General features: G+C 45.7%; 1 long non-coding RNA gene across 1 annotated transcript; it reads right to left on the bottom strand.

Annotated features, from left to right (window-relative positions):
- Positions 1 to 561: 561 nt before the first annotated feature.
- Positions 562 to 22,373, bottom strand: LOC142589068 (uncharacterized). Its single transcript, XR_012829812.1, has 4 exons — positions 22,155 to 22,373; positions 10,202 to 10,353; positions 7,407 to 7,480; positions 562 to 649 (listed from the first exon to the last, which is right to left on the bottom strand). It is a non-coding gene; the product is annotated as an uncharacterized LOC142589068 (long non-coding RNA).
- Between the last annotated feature and the right edge of the window lie 432 nt (positions 22,374 to 22,805).

The raw sequence follows: 22,805 nt of genomic DNA, 5'->3' as shown, positions 1-22,805 counted from the left end.
GATGTACTGCCAAGTTATGTAATTTTAAGGGAAAACGGTTAGAAACATAGACACATATATATGGATAGGCAAGAACACAAGCAGAATAGTATGAAGCTACATTATGTTTTATTGTTATTTTCTTAAGGTTAGATAGTTCCGGTGTTACCTTTGAAGTAGGCGTGCCCTGCTGGGACCCTCGCTTCATAAAACTTTAAGCTCAATAAATAAATAAGTAAATAAATAAATAAATGTTAAACGAACTAGTTGTTTCAGCTATCGTTATCGCATATTCAACTAGTCGTTTCAAATGGCTACGGCAGCACTGCCCAGGTCGTTAACGATATAGTCGTAATTATATTACAAGTATGCACGTAGGACCGCTGATTTGGCTTCAATTTGTCAATTGAGACCACGTAAAGAAACAATAAATCTTAATTCCACCAACAACATTTCCATCACTGCCGGAGTGGCGTAAAAGAATGTCAAAATGATGTGTCTGCCTTAAAGTTGCATTAGCGTTGCAGATCTCGCCCGGTCTTCCAGATAAATTCGTGAGCAACCTCTAGCGGTGACATCGCCTTGTTCTTACCTCTGTGCATCACAGTAAAAACGGCGCAGTGTTCCACAGGATGCCAGAAAACCAAAGTAAACCTCACGCCCGGTGTTCCTGAGAAAAAAGTTGCAACATATTATTGTGTGAAGCGCTACACGGAAGCTAGATTTGCTTCTTGAGCTACGTTTAGTTTCTCGGTAAAAATAAAGCTGACTAACCAAACGTAGCTGCGAGCATGAGAAGAGAGCAAAGCTCTTCTTTTGGTAGGCACAAATGTTTGCGGCCAGCATATGATCAAGGCCATGCTACTCTGCGTAGGAGAGAATATGCAAATAGAACACAAGTGAGAAAAACAAGTTGCGCGAGTAACTAATTTTGCAAGTCAGAAAATGGTGAAAATTTAAGCCTTCGTTATAAACAAATCTACCATAGTTAAAACTTTCTGAACAAATTTCAGGGAAATTTCTAAGAGGTATGAGAAAAATGCATCCAGGACACACCTAGGATACTAGGTCTGTCCTAGGACCTAGGACACAAGACCTAGGATACTGCGTACAGTGACGAATCACGTAGTGTGGGAAATCATGTACATTGGGCCGTCAAGAGAAAGTTTCTCGCAGCGGCAAGTGGGCTATTAAAGTGGTGGGCGCTTAAGTTGTCTAAATCAGTAGGTCACCCTACGTGACAAAAATATTCCGACGGTATCCATCTCGCGATGAATACCGACGTAATGTGATTAGTATTAAGCCGATGTAGCGTCACACCATATGGCCACTACTGTAAGGGTTCATGTGGCGTCAAAACAGTGAAGCTTTGCGGCGGTGCTTCCAACTAGACACGTTGTGGAATCTTGAAGGGCCACCCGCCGGGAGAGGCGTGCGTGAATATATTAAGACGAAATTGGCTGAAGTACATGGCGTGAGCTTGATTGCTCTCGGCACCGGAGAAATTCTGAAGGGTTTTCTTGAGGACCCAACGTTACCGAATTTAGCATGCCCAGTCACTCATGTTGGCGGAAAAGACGTTTACTAAAATGCAGTCCATACCCTCTGACACACAACAAGTTACACTAATGCGGGCCAGAGGGGTGTGTCCATACACAGCGTCCCATACACAGTGTCAAAACCAGGTCATCGATTGGCTTCAGATACGTTCGCTTTTTTTAAATTATGGGGCGTTACGTGCCAAACCACTTTGTGATAATCAGGCGCGCGGTAGTGGACGACTCCGGAACTTTCGATCACCTGGGGTTCTTAACGTGCACCGCAATCTAAGTAAACGAGTGTTTTCGCATTTCGCCCACATCGAATTGCGCCGGGATTCGATTCCGCGATTACCTCGTGCTCAGCAGCCCAATACCATAGCCACTGAGCAACCACGGCCGGTTACGTTCGTTGAAGAGTGGATCAGAAGAAACTATCAAAATTTGTCCGGTGGTTGGTTTCGAACCATGTTTCTTCAGCAAGCTATCCATGGGTCTACCTATTATAGAATTCTGATAGATAGCTAGATAGATAGATAGCTAGATAGATAGATAGATAGATAGATAGATAGATAGATAGATAGATAGATAGATAGATAGTTGATAGATAGATAGATAGATAGATAGATAGATAGATAGATAGATAGATAGATAGATAGATAGATAGATAGATAGATAGATAGATAGATAGATAGGCAGATAGATAGTTGATAGATAGATAGATAGATAGATAGATAGATAGATAGATAGATAGATAGATAGATAGATAGATAGATAGATAGATAGATAGATAGATAGATAGCGGAAGTGATTGGATAATCCTAAGAAGACTACCCTATGTCCAATAATGGTATGCTTGCGTGGGTCCAGTTTGAGTTTGTGTTTTCGAAGTTCAATTGTAGATAGCCTTCAGTGATGCCGTGCAACTCGTGGTCCGGGTGATGACAGTGCGTAGCAAAATTTAGCTCAAGGAAGATGCCGCCATCTGGTTAACAAAATCACGTATTTTTTTTCAGGGCAAACACGGGGATTGCGGGAGATGGAAATTCAAGACGATGAGCAAAACGAGAACAAAACGAGCTTTCACCTTGTTCTCGTTTTGATCATCGTATTCTATTTTAGGCATTCAGATGTCATGTGTGGGTTTCACAGACTGGAATGCATCATAGTAACGTTATTACGCCCTTCAATGAAAGAAATAAAGTTGTTTGGGCTGTAAGCTTGCCAATAACCAGAACGTATGCTAAGGGAGGAAAATAACTCTGTACCTTGAAAACAGTTGAATCCGTTGTGGATCCGCGGCAGAGCGTAAACGTTTTTTTGGCTTAATTGTGAAGGCCATGGTAATCCTTTATGCGGACTCGTTTAGAAATATTTTTTTTCAACAGAAACAGATGGCAATGGCGAACGACTGTTTGGCGGATGAAGGACGCCATGCTTCAGCATGTTGCCTTCGTCATCATGTATGACGCGCCGTTCTGTCAGCGATACACGGTATCGCCTCTGCCGCCGCGAGGAATAAGTGCCAGTATAAATATCGTTGCATACCGTCGGCAGTTTGCCCAGGGAAGTTCTGTGGCAGTTATAAGCAGAACAAAACTTGTGAAGGAGCTAGAGAAAGTTCGGCATTGCGCCAGGTCCAAGCAGTTGACGATGGCGTGATGAAAGACGTATTTGGATAGATATAAATTTAGGGAGCTGTAGGGGAGAACTTTGATCTCCAATAAGCAAAGAAAACTACAAAAGCGGTGAAAGCTTCAATAGACTCCGATTAATCAACAGATTACATGCGAAGCAAAGTATGCTGGAACAGAAACTGGCTGTAAAATGAATAGGTCAGTGGCACAAGCATGGTGGTTCGGAACGGTGGCCAGTATCAGTGAAATAATGAAGTAGAAACCACGAAGACTAAATTGGCATTAGACACGTTGGGACAAAGAAAGAGTGCCAGGGAAGATGCGTCAATCTCAGTTTAGACCAATTTGGCTTCGTAAAGGGAGGGAATCACGCACAAGTTATGCCGGCATCACTTAATTTTGCGACTTCACATAGCGAATTGAAGAGAAGACAATATTTGGACGTGAGCAATGAATCACTGCTTGATGAAGGTAATGAAAATTACAACGTAAAGTATCATTGCGTGAACATTAGGAAAGCACGATTAACATTACTGTACAAAGCACTTCTTCTATCACGTGTCTGGCGGTGCGCGCAACAAGAGGCTCTATGAGCTGTATTTTGGTCTTGTGAGGAAATGGAACAAACATGTGCACTATGATGTTTCCAACCGAACCGCAGAGTTAATCGGCAATTACAGACACGCTTCTGTAACTGCTCTTGTAGCAATGAGAGCAAGTGCAGGGAACACCTTCGAGAGGTACTTTGACTACATTTTTCAGAGATAAAGAAGAGCTTGAACTTTTACAGAATAGGACAGCTCTTGAGCCGGAAACTGAGCTACTTTTATGTGTCATAGATAGACATGAACCCATAGGCAGAGCCAGCGACGATGGGGAGAAGACGAGCGGCGGCCAAGTGTTCGTCTAATATCTGGGTTCGCCATGTGAAGCGTATGGGCCGCGGGCGGCTGTAGACATGCTTTGGTGGGTCTTCATTTCAATGGCGGCAGTACAAATGTGGCGTCATGTCTACTTATACCCCACAAGGATCATATGAACAGAGTGACGATGGTGCGCCGGGGTTCAATGGCTGAAAGCATTGAAGGCCTTCTTACTAAACAGGACGGCGCAGCATAAGCAAAGCCTGCTACCTCTCTAGGGATTTTAAGTGACTCCGTTGTACGTCGGCGAAGTTGTTACTTAAGGTGCATGGTCGAGTAAAAATGCCTCCGGCACCTGCTTCAGTACCACCTATCGCATTGTCCGATTGAGGAACTAGCTTGCATCCGACGTGCAGAAAATTAGTGAAAACTCCTCACCTACTTCCTAACGCACAAGCGTTTTGATGCGCGAGAGAAGACGGGGGTCGTACAACGTAGGGAGTCGAACCACACACTAACTTTTCTGGCACATGAGAGAGACGGTTGACTAGGAATTGTTGACGGAGCTCGTCATAGGTATGACACAAATCACAAGCTTCAAGGGCAGATGACAACTAGTCGTGATTGGCATTGCAAAGGCGTTCTCATTAATGTTATTTAGATAATTAAGGGTTCGACGAAAGTTCGTCTGGTCAGGCATGGAAATGAAGGAATTGCGGTCACTGACCAAGCCTGACGAACAATCTGACGTTTCGAAACCGCGTACGGGTTCCTTGTTCACTGAGTTGGACAAGTAATCGTCGTCACTTATATAGCCAGCACGTGACGTAATGAACGTGCGTAAACGGCAGGCACAGTCCCTGGTGTCCGGTTCATTGTAGCGGGCGTCGATTGAATGATTAGAGATTCTAGCAGCCGTCGGGATGACACGTTCTTTTCTTTGACAACAACAGTGGCATTGTCCCAGTCAATCTTGTGATTATGTTCATGCGCATGCTCGGCGATGGCGTTCGTCGTGTGGCTATTATTTCTTACATCACGTTTATGTTCCTTGAGGCGTCTGGAGAACTTCCCTGTTTCACCAATATACACTCTGTGGCAATCAGCGCATGGTATCTTATACACAACTCCTGGGAATGATTCAACAGGTAACCTGTCTCACATTCATGAGCTGGTTCCGGAGCTTGCTGGTCGGGATGTGGGCAATGCGCAAATCGTATTTCGAAAATACGCGCTACAGTGCCTCGTTGATTCCTTGGGCGTAAGGGATGGCAGCACGTGCACGGATTGTCGTGTTGTTCTCCGAGCTTGGCTCTAATATCCGCTTCTCGGTCCTGCATATGAAACGACTAGGATAGCCGTTGCCGGTTAGTTCACGGTGTATCGTCCGTAATTCCTTTTTTAGTGCATCGTCGCCTGAACAGACGCGTACGTGTTATCAGGGACGACTCTACGGATGTTTTGTGGCCGACAGGGTGACAAGAATTAAACTTAAGATAACAACCTGTGTGTGTAGGCTTCCTGTATACCGATAACGCGAGGGCGCCTCCATCCATGCTCGCCATGGCCGAGTATGCGCATGAACATAATCACAAGATTGACTGGGACAATGCCACTGTTGTTGCCAAAGAAAAGAACGTGTCATCCCGACGGCTGCTAGAATCTCTAATCATTCAATCGACGCCAGCTACAATGAAACGGACACCAGGGACTATGCCTGCCGTTTACAAACGTTCATTACGAGACGTGCTGGCTATATAAGTGAGGACGATTACTTGTCCAACTCAGTGAACAAGGAACCCGTACGCGGTTTCGAAACGTCAGATTATTCATCAGACTTGGTCAGTGACTGTAATTCCTTCAATGTTATTTAGCACATATGTGATCTCGTGCTCGTGCCTCACGATTTGATGGATCGACGTGTTTGCACATGTCTATGCCATCATTGAGATAACTTGAGAACTTCTCATCGGGATGTCATGCCCGACAATGCCGGCACGGCAACACTTGTTGCTTATAAACCACAACACGGCAAAGACTGCTGCAGTTGGTCTTAAACGCCGTCCAGCCCTTGACGTTGGCGACTGCGCTAAACAAAAAGAATACCACCCAAGCACTCCGTATAGATGGCTAACCAGCGTAGCTGAAATGTGCGACCCTGTTGTTGATCACTGGATTAATCGCGATGATTTATTAAACGACGGCTTGGTACGCTGTCAGATCCTCGGAACGCAGTTTCTGCTTGCGCATGGCTGCACTTGCCTGTTCTCATGCCCGGGCTGCAGCATCAGCATGACGTAGACAAGCTCATTCCTGATTGTGCTCCCAGAGTTGCTGCTGAATAGCTGCCTGCTACTCCTAAGTAGGTATGATGCGTGGCCTACCCATTTCGAAGCCGGAGATAAAGTGCTGCGATGGAAAGTAGCGACGTCACTACTGGCGTAGCCAATCTCGCGCATACGCATGAGGCGGCACTGGAGAAGTTTTCGGCGTACAGGCGACAGGCGGATGGACGGACGGACCAATCAGTTTGCCATATATAGCTTCGCCGTAAAAATTACGTTGTCCAATTTGGTGTTGTCATTCGATTTGCTGCGTCGACTAGCTCTCTCCGCCACGGCGGTAAAATTTCGATGGGGGTGAAATGCACGAGCACGCGTGTACTTAGATTAACGTATCCGATAAAGAACCTCAGGTGGTCCAAATTATTCAGGAGCCCCCACTAAGGCGTGCCTTCCAATCAGATCGTCGTTTTGACACGTAAAACGCTACAATTTATTTATTTTTTGCCCGCTCGTACGATCGCAACCAGTTTTGCAGGCTGTGATCATCATTGTCGTAATAATAGCGGGATTACACTCATAGAGCGTGCACATGGCGCTATGGTTCGGCATGGAGGTGATAATGGGGCTCGTACTGTTATGAGTGGCCATTATGACGGGTCGCCTCCGGCTGCGGAACTTTAGGATTTGACAATACTCCACACCTCCACCAAACATTACGAAAGCTAAATAAACACATTTAAACGCAAGCTCGAGGAAGCTAAATTCAGGATTTAGCAAAAAAAAAAAACACATTGTCCAGCTTTGGACATATGTTTTGTGCTGGCAATGCAGCATCGTTGCGTATATCTTCGCTACCCTTCGCAACGCTTTGGAACGTCCAGGTGCATGCAGAATTCAATAGCTACAACGCTTTTATGATAGAAAATATCAAATAAAGCTTGATATGTTAAGAATTTTTTAGATATAAATTGTGCACTGCTAATTTTATCTGTGCCTACTTAGTGCACTTTACTTCACTTTAATGTTACATTCTCCTGCGAAACACTCAACTTCTGCAGTTCAACATAAATGACGCAATGATCAGGCGCACTATTTTATCTTTACCTTGTTTGTTCGTAACTACTAATATGGGTCCATCTCTGCCTTCAGCTATTGTTCCATACAACTGCCGGCTCCTCCTGAAATACAAACGCTCATATTAAAATAATGTCACAGAACTCAACTCTCCGAGGAACATAAGTGCTGAAGTATACATTTTACGAAACTATCAATTTGCTCAATACTACTCCTCGTTAAACGCAAATGTGCATACACCAGTCCTAATGTTTTATACTCTACGGACGCCTGCACTGCTGGTAAACAGGGTGAATGAAACTAGGGTCATCTGTCATGTTAATTGAAATAAATAAACCATCCTGTAAGTTTAGACAAGAAATTCAAGCAGAACTTAGGAGCCTGAGAAACGCTTATATTTTCTTGTGATGTTCGTGCAGTATCAAAGAACTAGCTAAATACATCGCTTTGTAAGGAGCCTAATAGTTTAGAAAAACGAATGATCAGTTTTTAACATCAACATAGAAGTTGCGATGAAAAAATTTATTGACTAGAGCAACTAACTGCGCAAAGAATCCTGGAATCAGAAGGTGCTCCAATTTAAACTTGGCTTAAGGCAATCTTAAAGAAACTGGACAGAAGCCATCGGAGAGCCAGTGTTACCCTCGCATTCAATAAAACGTGTGATTCCCAGACTAAACTTCCTACCCAGCTTGCAGGCACCGCATATTTTCTTTAGCGTACTTGTGTCATGCACAGCCTACGAGAATGTCCAGGCTTGCGTTCTCAAAAGGCTGACTGCTTCGTTATTCGCGCCCACAAACTATGTATCCGTGGCAGCACCCAGGAGCTGGCGTGGCGGCTTCCGAGTTAGGCAACCCTGGCGACATCACAAGAGCCATATTGTTCTTGATGAAGGCTTTGGAATACAGCTCCCTTACTTCAGTCGCTAATCGCACAATTATTTAAATTTCTGCAGACACCGCGATTGCTGTGTTGCAGAGGTTCGAAAAGGAAGCTGCTTTCTGAAGACAGATGGCCTGTCTCTTAGGGTAGAATACGTCTTGCCCTGAGGACTTATGCGCCGACTACGGAGGGTAGAAGCTCCAAAGATTTCTTCGCAGGTCGGGGGGGGGGGGAGGCAGAGCTGTCCACCCTCCCGCGATGCGGAAGCGTATCTCCGCCTCATTCCCTGCGCCTAGATTTCTCATTCCAAGGCTCGTCGCGCACGTCTGAGGTTTCTTTTACGTTCCTAACTTTTTGCGTTTTCATTTCTTCAGTTTGTTAGAACATTTTTTTGTTATAGTTCGCGAAATCTTCCCCTGCTTTTTGTGAAATAATACTTCTCTTTCATTTCTCCTAATTTCAATCGAGGCAAATTCGCATTTAGGAGAAATTTCGCTAACAAACCATCATTTCTCTTGGTAACCCGGCTGCTTGTACTTGAAGTATAAGTATTGCCATGAGAAATTATATGAATGAAAATACATTGACAAGCTTTCGGCAGTGAGCTGCAACACTGCCATGACAGCAGAAAGGACAATCTTTACAATGGTCCTTTTCTTCAACCCCCCCCCCCCCGCTCCCGAGCTGCCACTGTCTTTGTCACATGGCTCGGTGGTGGCTAAAATATATGGCTTGAAGTGTGCCATGAGCACAACGTCTGAGAAAGTTGGAGAGAAGGTAGGATCGAGCGACGCTATTTCATAAGTAACGTCTGTCATTTATCGCAGGTGTGGGGCTCGAGTTGGCGTTTGAGCCAAGAATACACCAAGCCGATTGACGAGTACGTCCAGTAGTAGGAATGATGGAAATTGGTTTATTTTATGTTATTTATACTGGCCCCACTTAGGGAAGCTCCCTCCATGTATGATACTATTAAATGCCTGAGTCCACATCAGGACACGTGAGCACGCCTCCCTGCTGCAAAGGTCTCCCATTTAAATACCGCCGTCTTCCCTAGGAGACTAGAATAGGGAATCTGATTACTTTGTTGTGGCCAATCACAATCGTTGGACGGGTCGCCGAAGCACGCCCTTGTTATCGCGCCGTTCTGGCTAACTCCGCCTCCTATGTTGCCACTCTGCCCCTGCATATGACGCAGGCGCGTAGCAATCTGGGAATCCGAGGTCGAAGGTCTACTTAGGATATCATTTTACGTTGGCCATATTCGTCAATGAGTTCAAGTTATCAGGTTTCAGGTAGAGGGGTCTTTTGTTGACCAGTGAAAAGCCGGCGTCAGCGCTGCGTCGACATCTGGATAGGCGCTAATGAATGCCTCGTGGTGAATGTTCAAGGAATACTTATCGCCGTATTGAGACGTAACACAGGACACGATCAGTGCCAGAGTATCTTGGAAGAAGTCATTCAGAAAGGCCTACGCTCCGAGAAGAGGACCGCATAAGGGTTAGGTTACCCGCACTGAAGCAGGCGTCCTGGTGTGAGGTACGAACAATAGCATGTGCCGCGTATGCGAAGCAGGGGGGCCAAGACGGACAAAGTGACGTGCCTTTTTCTGTAGCAATGGTTTCGCGAGCGTATTCAGTAAGCAGTCCGGAAGAAGGTGTCAAAAGGGAGCATTCGGTCGCGCCCATCCAGACGATAGAATCGAGGGTAGCCGGATGTGTCATGACGTTACCATGTATACGTAAAGGTGATAAAAGGTAGCGCATTTTTCCAGTCGTGACGCCGAGAATAAACGTACATATAGATGATATCAATGATCGTGAAATTCAGACGTTTTTGCGAGACGAAATGAGCAATTTAACTGCGTGATTTCAAACAAAGATGCAAGACTGATCTGCAGGGGACATGTCCCACCAATGCAGCTGTATGAAAATACTTACCACGTGCGGCCAACCTCGTAATGCTTAGTCAAAATATAATTTGAGTGCCCTTGATTCCTTGCTTCGATGTAAATGCACACGTGCTTTTCTCCGTTAGTGCTGCTTTCATAACTGCGGTAACGGGTCCAAATTCTGCCATGGGTGGCCAGGTGCTAAATAGGGTGTGATACCAATATCAAGGCGTTAAACTCATCAAATTTTCTATACGTCTAGGAAAAAAGAAATATGTGAGTAATACTCAAGAGTTTTCGCGATGAAGTGGACAGTTAAAGGAGACAACCGCATCAAATGTCTTGTCCAATGGCCGGACACTTCTACTGCTATATAGGTCATAAGTAAGCACAAAAGAAAGAAATTCTCTCAGAAACTCCTCTGTGAGTTTAGTCTGCGTAAGCATGCTGCTATTTGCTCATCTCCACGAAGCCCGTTATCATTATCAATGCTATTAAATTTGATTCGACCAGCCTGAAGCTTTATCATCTCTCATCGGTCGTTATCAACCTTATCGAACATGATTTGACCCCTTTCAACTCTTATTGGTCCTATCAACCTGTATGTTGGCGAAGCTGTTGCAAAACAACCAATAAAATTGCTGAGGAGGGTATGCAATGCTTTATTGATGGTTCACATGCTTGTTTTGAGCTAGTTCTTGATTGAAACGTATGCTGTCCTGCGTGTCGAATAGGTAATTCCAATGAACGTGTTCACTCACAACCACCTTGCTGAGCGAATTGTAGTCCCTGTCTTACGTGGCATTCTTTTTTTGCTTGCTTGCGAGGTTGGGAGCCATTGTTCAGGGCGCGTGAGCCATTGCATTGTCGTACGTGATAGACGGAGAAATATGCCATCGCGTAGGCGTAGAAAGGCTTATGTATTCAAACAAGAAACAAGTACAGTAGATTTCAGTGTACAGCAAGTGTGGTGGCACAGCCGTAGCATCACTGTGATCGCCACATACAAATATATCGTGACCGTTACTACACACTGCTCAAAAATCCGTACTGCTACCATACATGAACTCTAGGAAACTTCAAAGTTTAGCTTACTGTGGCCGCATTCTTTATGATAATAAACTATGAGAGCAGATATTACAAAAATGAGGACAATGTTACAGCTATAACCAACGCTTAGCAATTCAACGCCCCGGTTCGTTCCTGTACAAACGAGTTAACTCTCATCCGCAGCAGTAAATCGATATCTGTGGCTTTGCGTTGTTTAGCTCGACGATATGGGCGCGATCTTGTATAACATTGCCGCATTCCCGTAGAACAGATCGCGTCATCATTTGCTACATGTTTTTTTTTGATAGGTGAAGACTGAGCAGTGATCCTTGACATTGACCTGGAAATGGCAAGGGTGGCTAGGTAATTTTCGCGATAGACGTCGAACCGAACGAGCTCTGCAATAGCCGTCATGTGAAAGGAATGCTCCTGCTGCTGGTTCTAAGCGAAACTACTTTTACGAATAGCTTGTGCAAGAATGACGTAATGGGTTTTAGAGTTGTGATTAGTCGTTGACATTTATTACAACTCTACGAAATTTTATAAGCGAGAGGGTCTTATGTAATGCCTGCCACTTTTGACCAAAAGAAGCTGCACGACAATTTGCGTTGGCACGCCAGCTGCACCTAAGGAAGCAGAAGGTCTTTAAAAAACAGCTTTCAGAGTTCCAAAAAAAACGGCAGGGCTAGTCGATGTAATGACGTGCATTAGACATTCAAACAAGTGTGGTTCATACTGTATTGTATTCAATTTTCGCGGCTTTACACTACCGCTATGTAAAGAACTAATATTGTAACACGATGTCTAAATATAGCAACCATGTTACTGTTCCGTCCTGAAAAAAAAAGACAAAGAGAGAAGCAATATGCTGTCGAATGGTTTTTAGTGTGTAACGTGAACGTTGCAGCTTAACCGGTGCTTCGAGCTAGGCATTTTTTCCCGATCACAAAATCGCTGGATAACTAGTGTTCTTAATGCCCCGCTTCCTCAGAAGAAATTCAGAGTAGAGGCTGTTTTATAGTGTTTTGAACCACCACGCTCCTCTCCTACGTTCGAATGCTCGGCAGCTTTCCAATTATACAGTGATGCACCTGGACTCGCAGCTGCTCGCCGCACAAGCCACAGCTGCTACTGCTCTCGTAAGCGCGATCCGGTTAATGCTACGTTGCGGCAGATGGCTGCACCGCCACCGACTCACGAAAGGATAGGTGACGCGCGCCTGCACCGTGGCAAAGCTCACAGAGAGAGAGAGAGAGGGCTCTTTATTGGAAAAACAGAGAATTTTGCCGGCGCGTATATAACTGCTGGCATGCTACTCTGTATAGGGATGGGGAATGGGATTAAAAGATTCCAGAAATGAGTTCGAGAAAAAAAGGATAAAAGTAAATATGAAATGTCCGAGTGGACCTGATACAAATATTTACAGGTGACATGGCGGGTAAACTTAAGCTTTTGTATAGGAAGGATGCAATTTTTAAAGCTTTCCTATTTGACCAATTTCTGTCAGGTAATTGAACAATAAATCCAAAACCCGTCGCTGGTTTGAAGGGCCGGGCATTGAACCTAAGATGCTCGGTAACGTTAACGATTCGTGGCAAATCATGTCCATTTGGTGCTCAAAAAATTGTCTCTCGTCGCGGTACGCGGGGCATTCTAGTAATATGTGCTCAATTGTCTCTAAGTTGCGACAGTTATCACAGTATGGGTTAGTGGTAAGTCCTATGCTGTACAGATAATTGTTCGTGTATGCCACATTCAGTCGAAGACGATGGTACAATGTCTCTAAGTGTCGAGGAAGTGGTCGTGAAATTTTCGGTCTCATTTCTGGGTCAATGTAACGTAGGAAGTTATCTTGGTGAAGCGGCAGATTCAAGATGCGGTCTTTTTCTTGATAGGCATATTTTTTTGCCATGTTTGAAGCATCGGCTTTTGTAAAATATGTTCTTTTGAACTTGCGGTAATGGAGTCCATTTCTGGCGGCTTCGTCCGCTCTTTCATTTCCCGAAATGCCGGCATGGCCAGGTATCCACTGGAACTTTATGCAATGCCCAGCAATCTTAGCCCTGTGGTGAAGATAAGCAATGTCAAATGCTGCTGGTTGATTATTGTAACGCTTGTGCCTGTTCCAGATACTTTGTAGGGCTCCTTTTGAGTCTGTGAAAATCACCCATGTCCTTGGCGGCTGCTGTCGAAGTACATACACAAGGGCCTCCTTAATGTCATATAGCTCCGCTGAAGTAGATGATGTCGCTCGCTCAAGACGAAAGGAGAATCGTTGCCCTGTAGAGGGTACAAAAAGTCCGCATGATGAACGATGTGGAGTTGTAGAGCCATCTGTGAAAATGTGCGTTGCGGCTGCGTATTCTTTGTGCATATATTCTAAAGCTATCTGATAAGTCGCTGCCTGAGGCATTTTCTTTTTCGCACTGATTCCAGGTATATATGGCACGATTTCCAGTGGGGACAGTGTCCATGGTGAAATGTTGCGCGGCATAATTTGTGACGCCTGAGCAGGAATCGAAATAGATATGCTTCCGACGGCCTGCCCAAAGCTAGATGTAGCACGGGTTCTGGAAATATCCTTTAAAAAGTGAGTCTTCGTATGAATGACGTGGCGGAGGTGTATCCGAAGTGTCTCCTGCGAACATAGCACTTCCAGAGGCAGGCATCCAGCTTCTGCTACAGTCCCTGACCGGGACGACCCCTTCGGAAGGCCAAGACATACGCGAAGGCAGTTGTTTCGTGCTGCCTCGAGTTTTCTCTTGCTTGTGGGAAATATTTTGTGCAGGATCGGGAGGTAATATCGTAGTGTTCCGTCGACGTAGGCCTTATGGAGGAGCACCATTGATCTACAGTTGCTGCCCCACTGTGTTCCGGCTAAAAATCGGAATACGTGCGACGCCGAGGAAATCTTCTCACTCAGTTTTTTCACTTGGGGCGACCATGTGAGGTTCCTATCGATCGTCACGCCAAGAAACCTTTGCGTCTTGACGTATGGAAGGGCACGACCACCCAACACTAGTGGGTATTTGTCCATACACCTCCGCGTGAAAGCCATGGCAACGCTTTTGTCGGGGGACAATTTCAGACCCCTTGGATTTAGGTAGGCCGATATATTTGCTAGCGCTCTCTGGAGGCGTTGTTGGGTGGTACTGCGGGAACGCGCCGCACTCCAAATGCAGATGTCGTCCGCATACAGTGTGATTTTGACGCCAGGGGGCAGGTTTCTTTTCAGATGGATGAGGACTAAATTAAATAATACCGGGCTTAACACAGCTCCTTGTGGCACTCCCTTCTCGACGGCATAAAGCGCCGTGGGGCCATCCTGGGTACACATGAAAAGTTGGCGTCCTTGAAGATAGTCTTCAATCCATGCGTAGAGCCGTCCTCCAAGACCAAGGGTTGCCAAAGCGTCAAGTATTGCTTTATGATAGACCGAATCATATGCTGCCTTAATGTCTAAAAATAATGCAGTAGGTATGTTTCCAGAGACCAATTCCTCTTCAATTGATGAGACCAAGGCAATGACATTATCAATTGCGGATCTATTTTGCCGGAATCGGTCTGATACGCTGCGCAGGATGCTTACATATTGTTGTTGGAAGTCGTGAAGAAACACTCCGCTACCTTCAGTGGAATCACGCGTGACTTCACGGGCGCTTTTATAAGTAGAGCCACCTTGTGCAGCGCTCCCAGAGTTAGGGCTACCGATGTCTACGCCAACGCCGTCTTCACGAAATTCAAAAATGAGCTAAGAGCACGTAACATTTTAGATCTTTCAACGGAAAGTATTTTTTATGCAAAGAATTTGTGTTCAAATCAGCCTACATTCTTGCACGGATCTCGGTTGTGTCTGTAGGCTTATCCCGCAAATAGTGCAATATGAACGAAGCTCCCAGTAAAAAAAAAAATGTGCATGAATCATTGTTGATGATTGTCAATGTATTCAAATAGCCCGAACGAACGAAGAAACGAGCGAGCGACCGAGAGAGCGAATGAACAAACAAAAGTTTGCATTGCCGAGTCGGACCCCGACCATGGACTCAACACAGACCTCCAGCCAAGCCCAAAAGCGGTCGGAAGAGCCAAGACAACTCTTTCGCCTTTTAAAAATGATGCATATTCACCAAATATATGAAATATATACTTTTCGTCATGTGGTTAAAGAAATGATATCAATTTGCCTATTTTATTCATGAAACTTTAGCGTAACGCACTAAGACCCTTCTAACGCAAGAAGGCAAAGCTTATTTTGGCTTGCGCACCTTCGTTTTTTCTTATTTCAATTGTACCCGCTGCTTCTCGGCCTATCGCCCATTTTAGGTATGTTGTCTAAAAACATGTGCCATTGTATGAAAATCCTGCTTGCTCCTCACTCGCGGCGCTTACAGGAGGCCGTGGTTTTAGGTTAAACGGAGGGGGAGAGCGAAAAACCTGTGCGGAAAGTGAAATCTGTATGGAAAGTGTATGAAAAGTGTAATGATCGTCAGCAAGTGACAATAATTTCAGAGAGTCGCTTCAAGGGACGATGTGTATCTCCCGCTTATTGCAAGTTTTCCTTTGTCAGTATGTGCCGTAGTATGAACATCATCATCGTAATCAACATGAGAACCCGCTTTTTGACTGGTTATCTTTTTTGTGTGTTTGAAATAGCATTGGAATCATCCTCACAATGAATCGGTGCAGCAGCTTCCTGGCCGATTCCCCGTTGTGAGCATGTGCCATACTAGGGAAGAATCATCACAACACGTCACAGCCGTCTCAAAGAGGTAGTTTGCGTTCGCACGAGAAAGGTATGTGTGAGTTAGTGACCTGAAGAATGATGTCATTTGAACACAATTTCTCAATTCGGTTTTGCCTTTGAAAAAATTAACTCACTATCACAGTCCTGCGAAAGTACACGTCCAGCTAAGCAGTTGAAAACAACCTCTACAACTGCAGATGGAACCGTGCAATGCCTTATTGCTTTTGAGTAGCTGTAGTAGCTGTAGTTCAGAACAATGAGAGTAATGCTAAGATAGTGAACAAGGTCGGCTGCATCATGATTGGATATGTTAAAGCGGCAGGGTGTTCCTTATCTCGTCGGCAGCGCTCGGCCAGCAGCATGCATTTTCTCCGTCATCTGACGGGAGCCAACCCTGTTCACCGAACTCAACCTTGAGAGCAGCACGGTAGCATTGCAAAAGCGCTCTGTCGCGCGGTTTTTGTCTCATTTCGCGGACTTCCTTTGCAGCCCTGGAAAAGAGGACTACGTGAGACGTATCGCAAACGAAACAACTCGATCAGTGGTTTCTGAAGGCGCTCTGCAAGCCTGAGTATCATACTTGGGGCATGATCCAATAATTAAGTAATTAAACCTAATTAATCAGTGAGCTATGGGGAAAAAATCTGTGAGTTACTATAGGCTATTGCGAATAATATGCGTTCAGTCCCATTCGCTTCCGACGCGCCACTCATTTTTAAATTCTTTGCTCAAATTATGTGGGACACCCTGTATATTTTTACGTTGCAGAAGTCACATATAAAGATGCAGTTACAATATTTACAAGAGAGACAACGATGCACCTACAAGATCGCTGTCTCTACACGTCAAATTGTCTTTTGATTGGCGCCACTTTTGCTTGCTTCGTAGCATAACCCCCGCCTGTAAATCTGCCGTCTCGGAGCTAGCTATGAGCGAGGTGAAGTAGCGGCAAACTAAGGCTTCAGCCCGGACACATGTAAAACATTCGTGGGGACACTCTAGTCCTGCGATTCAATCTCGCAGTGCACATCATCAAGCTGACGCAACCTCGTGTAGACCCCTTGTAGCGCGGCTGCAGCTTTTCAGAGAAGCCGACGCGGCGACATAGTGTCCACAGGACGGCAACGGAGCCATAGACAATCGAACGTCCCGATGTCTGCTGTCGTAACGGATCTTTTGCACGTCCTGAGACTCAGTAAGCCGGCAGCGGCAATCTGGCGTTCAGAGTGAGCGCGGGCGAAGACGTCTTGAGCATAATCAGTGAGAATGTTCGTCGAGGAAGGAAGCAGCGTGTCAAAGGGCGAAGAAGGGTGGCGGTCAAACCGGAGGTAAAGGGGTGAAAAGCCAGCGGTCTCATGGCGAGACAAATTATAGGCGAAGGTCGCGACAGTTAACGTGCCGTGCCAATCACATTGGTCGTAAGAAACGTACATCGACATAATATCTGTCAGCGTGCGATTGAGCCACTCCGTCAGTCCATTTCTCTGCGGGCGGTAGGCGCTGGAAAGCTTGCTCGGCAGAACAGGAGCGAAGTACGTCTTCAACTATTTGGGTCAAGAAGGCGTCGCCGCGAACAGCGAGGCGCTACCGGGGTTCACCGTTACGGAGGATGACGTCATGTCAAAGGAAATCTGCCACCTCAGTTGCTCAGCTTGTGCGCAAAGCTCGCATGATCGCGTACCGGGTCTCGTAACCAGTCGCGACAATGACCCATGTATTGAGAGATTTCGACGTCAGATAAGGGCAGAGAAGGTCGAGACCGATGCGTAAGAATAGTTCTGAGGGCAAATCAATGGGGTGAAGGCGTCCAGCGGGGAGCACAGGAGCTTTTTTTTTTGCGGCGCTCATAGAGCACACAGGCTGCAACGTAGCGGTGCGCAGTGCAGTACAGGCCTGGCCAGTAGAAGCGGCACCGTACGCGGTCGTAAGTGCGCGAAATACCATGGTGACCCGCAGTCCGGGCGTCAAGCAACTGCTCAAGAACTGATGTGCGGAGATGGCGTGGTATAAAAAGTGAAATTTTTGTTGCTTCAGGGCGTAAGCTGAGATGGTAGAGGACGTCGTCGCGGAGCAGGAACATGCGCAGTGTGGGCTCCAAATGTTCAGGATTAAGACGATTGATGAGAACACGTAAGCAGTCATCACGCTGTTGTTCAGTGCGGGTGTCGTGGATATCAGGAATGGCCAGGACGCAAGAGTCAGTGTCCTTTGCGTGATATTCAGGATGGTCAACAGGATGATGGGCGAGGCAGTCGGCGTCTTTGTGCAAAAGGCCTGACGTATAAAACAGAAAAATGAATATTTTTGAAGCAGTAGCGCCCATCTACCTAATCGTTCAGTGGGATGTATAAGTAAGGAGAGCCAGCACAAGACGTGGCGATTGCTAACCATGGAAAATGTGCTACCCTACAAGTTTTGGCGGAATTCGGCAACTGTCCAAACTAACGCCAGGTACTCCCGTTCGGTAATCGGAAGACAGTAAGAACAGCCGATGGACGCGTTAGATGACTATTGAAAGTGGGTGAAGAGACTAAGACATCGTCTGATAACACACAAATGTGGACCATTTATAACCGCGAAGTAAGGAGTCCATCATTCTCTCGAAGGCTACCGGGGCATCACAAAGGCCGAACGGCGTAACCTTGAGTTGATAGAGGCCATCAAGTGTTACGAATGCAGTTTTCTCACAGTCTATGTCACCTACGGAGATTTTCCAATGGCCTAGTCTAAGGTCTATCGATGATAAGTAGTTGGCTCTGCGCAAGTAGTCCAAGGCGTCGTCAACACGCGCTAAGGGGTAGACATCCTTCTGTGTAATTTTGTTGAGGTGTCTGTAATCGACACAAAAGCGCCAACTGCCGTCCTTCTTGACAAGGACAACAGGAGACGCACATGGACTGCGAGAGAGCTAATAACACTTTTAGTCAACATCGTATCGACTTCCCGTTGCATCACTTGTCGTTGAGCATTTGAAGCATGGTACGGCTGGCGGCGTTTCCGATTGGCGTCTGCGGTATAAATACGATGGATGATCACTGATGTTTGGAATAGAGGACAGCCGTCAAGGTAAAAAATGCCGCGGTAAGTTTTCAAGAGACGGCAGAGGTCAGCAGCTTGTACAGGACGAACCTAAGTTGCAATCATTTGCGTACTTCTTCCTTGAGATTCGGTGAATCGGAGGTTCCAGTAGAGGGCGATGGAATGTTGATATCAAGAGCCGATATCGCGCAATCCTTCATAGGCAAGATGTCGCCCAAAGACATGCCTCTGGAATGAATTTGATTCTAGCACTCAAAATTAAGGAGCGGGATGGAGATCTGATTACCTCTAACAATACGCATGGTATACGGAACCACCAAATTTCATTCAAGCACTATGTGAGCGGTGGATCATAGTACATAGACGCCGTCAAGAAGAGATGGGGACGACATTAGACTGTCGTATGTAGTGGCTTGGGGCGACAGGCAGATGTCTTCAGGAGAGAATAACCGTGGCTATGTGACTGGTGGAAAAATACAGCCATGGGGTAATTCAAGATGTATCACACTAGGCGTGCAGTCATAGAGGGCTGAATGGGACGATACAAAGTCTAATCCGAGTATAACGTCGTAAGGCCATTGTTCCAAAACAGCAAACACAACAGTCGTTATACGCCCCGCGATGCCAAATCGAGCGGTGCACGTACTAGTCACGGTAGGAGTTCCTCCGTCGGCAACGCGGAGGGTGAACTTTCTTCAGGCGTAGGCGCAATTGGGCCCAAGTCATGGATACGTGCACGCTAGTGTCAATGAGTGCTGGGTTACTCACGCTATCGACTAAAATGTATATCAAGTTCTGTATGGCCGGCAGAATTGTCAGGGAGTTTTGCGGTCGACTTGCCAATGCAGCGTCAGCTCCTTGAGCTGCGTCGCTTAGTTTTCTGGAGATAAGTGTCCGGGCTCCATCGGGGATGGTGGGCGACGTGTCAGCGGTCATAGGGAGGGTTTTGAACGAGCTTGTGGTGAATGGGACTCACGACGTTGAAATAATGACGAAGGACTGTTCCAAGGTGCAAGAGCCTCATTGTTTGACTGTTACGGTGTCAATGGAGGCTGGTAACGACGCTCGCTCTGTTTGGGGCGATAATAACTGGTGAATAGCGGTCACAGAGAGGAGGAGACAGTACGGCTCATACAGGGGCGAACAACGTGACAGATACGCCGGCAGACAAAACAGATTGGCCGTTTGTGTGCAGTTCATTGCTCGGCTGGATTTCGGTAGCGTGCACACTACCGTAGACAAGTTGATGGACCTGGAACCGAGACAGCTGTCAAGCGGCAACGGCACATAGAGAACGAACTCCAAGATGAGCGAGTTCGCTGAATAGTGCCTGCACAAATGGTGCTGTAGGAAAGTTGTTAGGGTCACTGGGGCAGGAATAAAGGGCTTCAGGAGCCATGGCTTCAAGTTCTCGCCGCATTATCCGCGTCAAGTCATGGGATAATGATCGTCCCTGCACTCCAAGCCTGTCATCATGAGAAGATGTCGCAGCTGTGTTCGGTAGACGTGCAAGCGGCGTTGCAATGTGGTGGCCCTTGGCCTTCTCAAAGCCTTGACATTCTTTTACGACGTCCTGTAAATATTCACAATTTTTACGAATCCGCAAGCGGAAAGCACCGTCAGCAATCCCCTTCAGTACATCCTTAGCCTAGGATGACTCAACCATATCGTTGTCGGCTGCACGGCACAGAGCCACGAGGTCCTCAATGTAAGAGACGTATGATTCTGTGGGAGTCTGGACGCGAGTTGCTAGTTCATTCTTAATGGTGCTCGCACGCTGGGCGGGACGGCCTAACAAGCTCAGCTTCTGTTTGCGTGTGTCCCAGTTGTTAAGGCCTTCCTTGTGGTTGTCGCACGATGCGTTTGCCGTGTCTTGTAGGGAAAAGACCAAGTTAGCCAACATAATCGTCGAATCCCATTTGTTGTGAGCACTTACACGCTCATACGTGGTGATCCAGAGTTCCACGTCGAGGTGGTCGGTGCCGCAGAACGTTCCTGGATTCCGCGGCTGAGCCAGAACCACCGTCGCAGCTGTAGGCGTTGATGTGGGTCGCGCCCTCTCACGTCCTGTTTCATCTGTCATGTTGTCCAGTTGGAGGTGACGACCACCGCCGAGCTCCGTTAGAGGTGGAGGTGCAGAGTACCCCACACGTCCATCAGTTTTTTACGTTACAGAAGTCACATATAAAGGTACATATACAATAGTTACAAGAAATAAAGATGGAGAAATAAGATGGCTGTCGAGACCTATTTAACTTCTACACGTCAAATTCTGTTCTCACTGCTGCCACTTTTAAGCACCAACCATTCGCTGTAGAATGCTTACATCATTTACACTAACCATTTTGTGCCAAAGCAAACATACTTCATCTTATGTAGACCTCAATAAGAGTTCAGTCTACCGATGGGGCCGCAGGCTTTTATGTTTGTTTACACGCTGTGTCCAGCATCACAGGCGTGCATAGGAATGGTTTTGTCGAAACCTGAAGGAGTATTTTCCTGTTGTTGCGCTACTTTTTAACTCTATGATGATATTCCTTGTAGTGACGTTACAACATTCTCCCTTGTAAAATACAATAACTATAGTGTAGGTAAAACCCTCCGCATAATGGCACCCTGGGCGTCATGGCAGCGTGAGTTATTTTCCCTGAATTCCGTATTTTTATTTAGTTTTTGATTATGTGTTAATCATTGTTTAGTTTGTTTACAACTGATTTAAGCATGATCACTCTTTTTGGTACTGGTAGAGTAACATAAAGAAACCTAATGTAAAAATGCACAACAGGCATAATGCTTTAACCGCAAATAAAAGTGGAGATCTAATGTTAAGTTTGAGCAAGAGAGATTGCCACCATTTAGAAGGCAATATCTAATTTTTGTTTTAGAACTATAACAGACCGCATTGACAATTTCGCACATTTAGGTGGTCAACAAATACCGAAGCTAAATTTCTCAAGTGAACAGTTAGCGGTCTTTATTTATATTTCCATATTTAGTAATTAATCCTGAGGTCTCCGTCGCCACTTAAGTTTGCTAATCCGATCACTTCGATTTAGTCAGACGAGCATATGTTTCGCACGCGGCTACACATCAGCCTATTATTCGCATTTTTAATTATCCTTTAAATCAAAAGCACTTAAATATGTAATTCCATATCAGGAAGACTTACACTCTTCAGATCATATATAGTGACAGCACGAGTTCCAACGGCCATGATAATAAACAAAGCAAACCTTGAAGGCAGCATTCTCATTTCACAAAGGTTATGGGGCCCAGCACGCGAAAGCTCCGTCCTATACAGTGAACGTTGGCGCATCTGGTGCATTTTTGTACCTGTTTTCTAAGCACACTTGTAGAAGGAACACTCGCCTTCTGTGAGGCACACTCAAAAATTTAAATATCCTTAACGACCATAAGCCGCCGTTTAAACTATGGAGCTTTGTCCTGTCCTCTACAATTAATGGGAGCGCGGAGTTATCTAGAACATTTCAACTGAACATTCAAGAATTGTACTCTTTCTGGCAAAGTGATCGCGCTTGGTACAATATGAAACAGGGGCATAAATACATAAAGAGATCTCATGCTGCTGTGCTTTGAGTTTCAGTATTACATCTAGCTCAGAAAAATACTGTCAGTCCGTAGCGACTCCGGCATGCGTGTTGGTTTCGGTGATTTCTGAACCGCCTGATAACAATTCAACATCACAGAACTATTTATTGAAATTTTACTGATCAATACGCTCAATGTAGGGAGCTACATTATGCAGCGTAGATGTTTTTAAAAGGTTTTCAGAAATTTCAGTTTTGTATTACACAGCTCA

The sequence above is a fragment of the Dermacentor variabilis genome, chromosome 7 (assembly GCF_050947875.1).
Source record: "Dermacentor variabilis isolate Ectoservices chromosome 7, ASM5094787v1, whole genome shotgun sequence".
Classification (NCBI taxonomy): Eukaryota; Metazoa; Arthropoda; class Arachnida; order Ixodida; family Ixodidae; genus Dermacentor; species Dermacentor variabilis.
The sequence above is the reverse complement of the archived record's forward strand: the minus strand, read 5'-3'. Positions and strand labels throughout refer to the sequence as shown.